This window comes from Podarcis filfolensis (assembly GCF_964270895.1).
Source record: "Podarcis filfolensis genome assembly, chromosome: 1".
Lineage (NCBI taxonomy): Eukaryota > Metazoa > Chordata > Lepidosauria > Squamata > Lacertidae > Podarcis > Podarcis filfolensis.
This window is the reverse complement of record NC_139604.1, coordinates 129,616,451-129,622,464: the sequence shown is the minus strand read 5'-3', so window position 1 is coordinate 129,622,464 and position 6,014 is coordinate 129,616,451.

Here is a 6,014-nt window from a genome sequence, read left to right as displayed (position 1 = left end):
CCCTAAGGACCGCGATCTTCTCGCCATCTTTCATCCGCGTCCTGTTTCCGGGGTGGACGCCCAGTGCAATTTATTAAGAGGGCAAAGTGATGGCGATGGAATCAATGCCGAGTTTTGATCTTTTATTTTGATTTTTATTAAACGGCAAATGAGCTGCTAAGCAGGGAGGGCACCGAATGAATAGGATGAAATCCGAGAAGGTTAGCTTATATTATGGGCTGCGGATTGCGCTGGGATATATAATACATTTAAAGAGTTAGCTCATTTTAATGCCTTCAAAAAGAGGAGAGAGAGAGAGAGAGAGAGAGAGAGAGAGAGAGAGAGGGAGGAGAAAATCCACATAAAGGGCCCAGTGGCGTGATGCGCTGCTCCTAAATGCGTTCACACGAGGCAGAGTTCCCGTGGATTTCCCTTTCTTAAAAAAACTGGCTTCCAAGTTAAGTTAAAGAGTTTAGACATCCTGATCTCAGTCAATCCATTATTATTAATTTTAGTAGGGACTAACCTCTTGCCGAAGTTATTTATCAAATTGTTTATTTGCTATTCCTACACCACACCCATCGTACCCATTGCATTCCGCGCGCGCCCCCCAGGAAAAACTCTTGCAACCATTTTATCTTCCTAGAATCTCGACCTATTAGGTGGGTAGATTTTGGGGAAAGGTGGGGGGTTGAGAGAGAGGCAGGCATTGGAAACGATTCCTTTTCTTCCAAGCAATAGGAATTTATCCTTTGGGCTGGTGCGTGCCCCGTGCATCCCAAGTCAGATTATCCTTTCCAAATAAACAAAGCCCGAACAATCAGATCGCAAATAAACGGAGGTGCGTGAGGACTTCCCTCCCCCAGCCGAGGGTGTGTGTGGATGTTAGTTGATGGCATTGGCTGGGGAGGAAAGCGTCCTTTTCGATATTATCTATCTGGAAAGCGTAAAAGATAGAAAAGGTACGTCAGCTGGCGCAGCTCGAAATCCCTTTTTAATTTTTCCTTTTCGCTAACCAGTTCGGTTAGATTTTAACGCGCGAGGAAGACGTCGGGTGGAGTTCTCTAGCAATTTAAGAACGGTTGCTGGGAAAGAGAGAGAGAGAGAATTTATTTTTAAAGTCCAAAAGATGAAGAATTCAGTGCTGCTTAGCAAAAGTTATCCAAAGAACCCGCGCTATAGGCGATCCGCAGCCACCCCGAATATTTTACTACTTGCATTTCTCACCAAAGGGGTTTATTTCCCCAAATAGTTGTGCATACCGGATTAAAGCGAGACTGGTTCGGCATCTTGCTTGTAATTTCTGTTTTGTTTTTAACGATTTAAAGCAAAAGTTTGCAGTTAGCAACAGTAAATTAGCCTCGGGTTAACCTGTCTGAATTTAAGGCTATAATCCTGGGCAGTGGCGCTCAGTGAATTCCATGAGATTTACTTCCGAGTAACCCTAGGCCACGGCCACTTACTTGGAAGGGAAGTGCTAAATGCCAGGGAAATAGATGGAGCGCCAAATACACCCAGCAGACTTTTTTGGCTCCCAAAAGCTGCCCTGATTAACCTCTTAAGTCTTTTTCTTGCTTTTGCTGCAGAATTCTAAACCCTCTGGAAATAGGATCGAACAGGTGACCGTCAATTGCTTTTTTTTTTGTCTTGGTAATTAATTTCATTTTTAGGGTTATTTCCCTTCTCTCTCCACCCTGCCCAGACCCCCAGGAAAAGGCTATTTCCCCTTTCTCTCTTCTCTCCCCCCGACTCATCCTTCGTGTATAATGTATATTATAGTCAACCCTCCTGCGGATTCGACGGCTGAAATTTGGTAAAATATATCATCTGAATAGTTGGGGGAGGAAGAGAGATTCGAAGGAGTTTGAGCCTGAAGATTAGGCTATTGATTCCCGCTCACTTAGGCACGTTTCCTTGTTCCACGTTTCTTTGCCTTGGATTCCAAAATGACAAGTTGCCGAATGCAGAGAGTTGATTTTAAAACACGCGCATATATACACACGATTGTATTAGGTTTCTGCTGGAAAAAGAAGGGGAAGAAGGTGCATTTGGGGAGGGGGGCGGGTGGAAAGGCCCGCTGGATCACGCGGCCCCATGATTACTTGGGAGTAAAACCCCATGAAATGCAGCGTGAGTTCCTCCCGAGCAAGCTTTCATATGTTTGTGGCTGAACAGATATTTCATTTCTGAATCACCATCATTATTTGAGTAGTTACATGAGCGATCTCATACTGTTATAAGCATGCATTTCTTCTGTAAACAGGGATAATAAGATCGAGTAGAAGAATTGAAGTGTAAAGCAAATGGTCTCTCTTTTGAGACGCACCTCCTCTGGGCGCTTTTATTTTTGCATTATTTTTTTAAAAAAACAAACAAATACCACACGCCACCTGTGTTTTATTAAAATTTACCCCTTCCCCTTGCATTGCTTTCTTCCCCCGCCTCTCCCCCCCCAAAAAAAACTTGGCCAGAATAACTTTTTTCTCTTTTTGCGCAAGCTAATGCGGAAACGTGAAATTCACCTTCAGCCTGGTCAATTTCAAACTGCAGGCTAGCTTTTCAAATCTAAAAAGGGGATTGCCTTTAAATCCGTTGGGCGAAAAGTGTGCGAAGGGGGGGGGGAGGCGGCAGAAGAGAAATACCGCCCTCTCTAAGCTCTGCTAGAGCCTGTGGAGGGATTTCCCTGCCCCCAGCCCCCTTGCCGATTCCCTCTCTTTCTCTCTCCCCCTCTCCAGTTCCTTAATATCATTTGTTTTCGTTTGAAACAAAAGAGACATAAATCCCTTCTCCCCACCAAGCGCTAAGGAGTATTGCCCGTTTCCAAGGAGACGCAAAGAACAGCTATTTATTTATTTTAAATCCGGTGTTATTTACTCCTCGCTGCTGTTGCCTTCTTGTATTTATCGTTCTGATTTCAGAAATTTGAGTTCAGGGCTTTCCTGAATCAGTAAAGCGACGAGAGTTTGATTCCACGCACATTCACTGTCTCTCCAAGAGAATTTCTTTTTCTTTCTTTCTTTCTTTCTTTCTTTCTTTCTTTCTTTCTTTCTTTCTTTCTTAGATGGCGGACGAGGACGGAGGAGAGAAATCTGTGAAATGAAAGAAGCAGGCATCGGAAAGAATTCCAGAGAGCCGGCAGAAGAAATAAAACAGCAATAGGGAATGGATGTCCTACGGATGCGCCTTTTTGCAGAAATGGCACAACATCTTATTTTCCAAGAAGTTTCATAGGATACATACAATGCAATACAAAATAAGTCTGTGTGAAATATAGAGGTGCACACACACGCACACGGACAAACTATATTTTGTTGTTGTTGTTGTTTAGTCGTGTCCGACTCTTCCATTTGCTAATTTAGATAGATCGAATCCTCACCGGGTGACCTTGGACCAGTCCCTGCGTCTCCGACTAGCCTACCTAACAGGGTTGTTGAGAGGAATAACATGGGGAGGGGACAACCATGCGCACCACCTTGAGCGAGGAGAAGTTGACACACAGGGAGTCAGGAACACCCACCCAGAGCCCTTCGGATTTAGCCTCTGCCTTGAGTTCCGTAGGGGACCTCAGCTAAGGCACAGCGTATGGGAATCATGCGACTGAACTACATTACAGGATTATTGTACGGGCTGCGGGAAGCGCTTTGGATTCTTTGAAAGCGCAACACGGATTCCAAGGTTGCTGGCTGTCCTCTGCCCGCAGCCTTTAGTCTGCTGGAGAGGCTTTGCCACTTACACCACCGTAGTTCGAGGTTTCCGGTCTCCTTCTCCCACGAGGAAGTCGATGGGAAACAATGGGAGACCTCCAAGTGCTGAGCTTATCGGTCTCTCCATCCCCCCCAAAGCGTCTCGCCCCTTGTATGGTGCCACGTCTGAGCCCATCCTTGTGGAGAGGTGGTGGGGGGGCGACCCCTGAAACTAGACCACGCTCTCGTGCACGTGGTTGCTGAGAAAAGAGGGGAGGGGCACCCGGACCAGTGGATTATAAAAACGAGAAAATTAAAGGCTTGGGAAAAGTAGGACGACAGAGCTCAAATGGACCAAGGGTGGTTATTGCAGTCTGCTTTTACGCACACGAGCACACACGCTTCGTTGCTTTGAAGATCAGCGGGCTGTTGCTAAGGAGCGCATATTCTTCCCAAGAACACTGTAGTTGGTGCCATCCTAAGCACATCAGGGCTTGCTCCGTGTTTAGGATTGCAAGCTGTTTTTGGCAGGGGTGGGGAGCGGCTGGTGTCATTCCGAGGGTTTGCTAAGCCGCCTTGAGAGTCAAGTGAGCCAGAAAGGCGACATACAAAGTTATAAAGAAGCAAATAAATTAATTTAGGCGAAGATAATGTAATGTAATGTATGGTAATGTAATGTAATGTAATGTAATGCAATGTATACTATCCTATCCTATCCTATCCTATCCTATCCTATCCTATCCTATACTATACTATATAGCAATGGAGATTATTATATCCCTTTGCTTTCCTAACATCTCCACGCTTTAAGCATCACAACCTTAAGGGGAGCACAAATCTAGGATAAAACCCCCAGCGAGAAAAACCTTCTAAGAGCGAACAGGTGCTGAGTGTTGATGGCTGTATAGCCATAACCTGAAAAACAAGACGGGGCGGGCGGGGTCAGCGTCTTCAAGGAAGACCAGGGTTTGCAGAATTGTAGTTTAGGAGGGAAGCCATAAAACATGTCCCACACATACACAGTGAGGACTGACTGTGTTCAATGGTCGTGGGAATTGTAGAGGGTTGGGTCCCTTCCAGCCGGACAAGTTTATGCATGTTGGCTGACTGTTGTGGGTGAGGCAGAAAAGGAACGGGATTGAAGAGGGGATGATCCTGCTCGGAGAAAACCGCTTGCCTGGAGCCCTTTGCAGGAGCGCTCCTCTAAGGCGGGAGGAACCACTGCAACAATTTGTTGCAGGGTCCGCTGCTGTTTCCTGGCGGAGGGAACCCGCAACCGTTCGATCCTCTCCAGGGGGGTTCAGCGGGGGGAGTTGCAGCCATTGCAAACCCGCATCGGTGCACACCCTTGTTTCCAACAAGGACAGAGGCGCGGCAAGATCTTTCGGGAGCTTTCACTGGTATCTGACTCTGGCTCCTGAATCTTACTTTTCAGGTCTTTCCGCTTTCCATACCCGCCCATGGCAAAAAAAAACTCTGAGAAGCAGCAAGGCCTGTTTTGTGCCCATTATACAGATGGGGCAAAGAAACTGAGGTTGGCAGAATGCCAGGAAGAAAGACTGGAACCAGAGACCGTGCGCAGAATGGAGGGGTGTTGAGTCAATATGGAAGACCTGAGGTCCTTTCCTACTGTCCCCCCACCCCAAGATGGCAACATTACAAAGCCCTCCTCCCCAATTCAGGGTCACACACAGCCAAGCACAGGTATGCTTGCAATGGGTCCGTACATTTTTGTTTATGGAGCAGGAAAACAGTGGGGGCTCTTGAGCGCTTGGTAACTCTGTCGGTAGGCTCTTAATCTCAAGGTTGTGGGTTCGAGTCCCCTGTTGGGCCAAAGATTCCTGCATTGCAGGAGGTTGGACTAGATGACCCTTGGAGTCCCCTTCCAACTCCACAATTGGATTCTCAAACCCGCAGCCACAGCCACACCCAACAATAAGAGCATCCAAGACTTCTCCCGCTCCTGTATATGTTATCTGAAAAAGGAAATCTAGTGGATTTGGTCCTGAATACAGTTAAAGCATTTCTCTGAAGGTGCTTTTCCGGTGCCTGGCTAGATCAGTCACTAAAACGTCGGGCACTTAATCCTAAGGTCTTGGGTTCGAGTTCCACGTTGGGTAGAAATGTGTTGGGTCTCACATTCAATTTTCGGCATCTCCAGGAAGTCTGGGAGGAAGAGGCCCCGTGCCTGAAGCCCTGGAGAGTCACTGCCAGTCAGTGTAGACCACACTGAATCAGATGGACCAATGGTCTGATTCAGTATAAGGTGGCCTCTTCTGTTCTTTAGAAACATCCTAGTACTAGTAGTGATGTATGGAAGTGAAAGCTGGACCATAAAGAAGGCTGATCGCC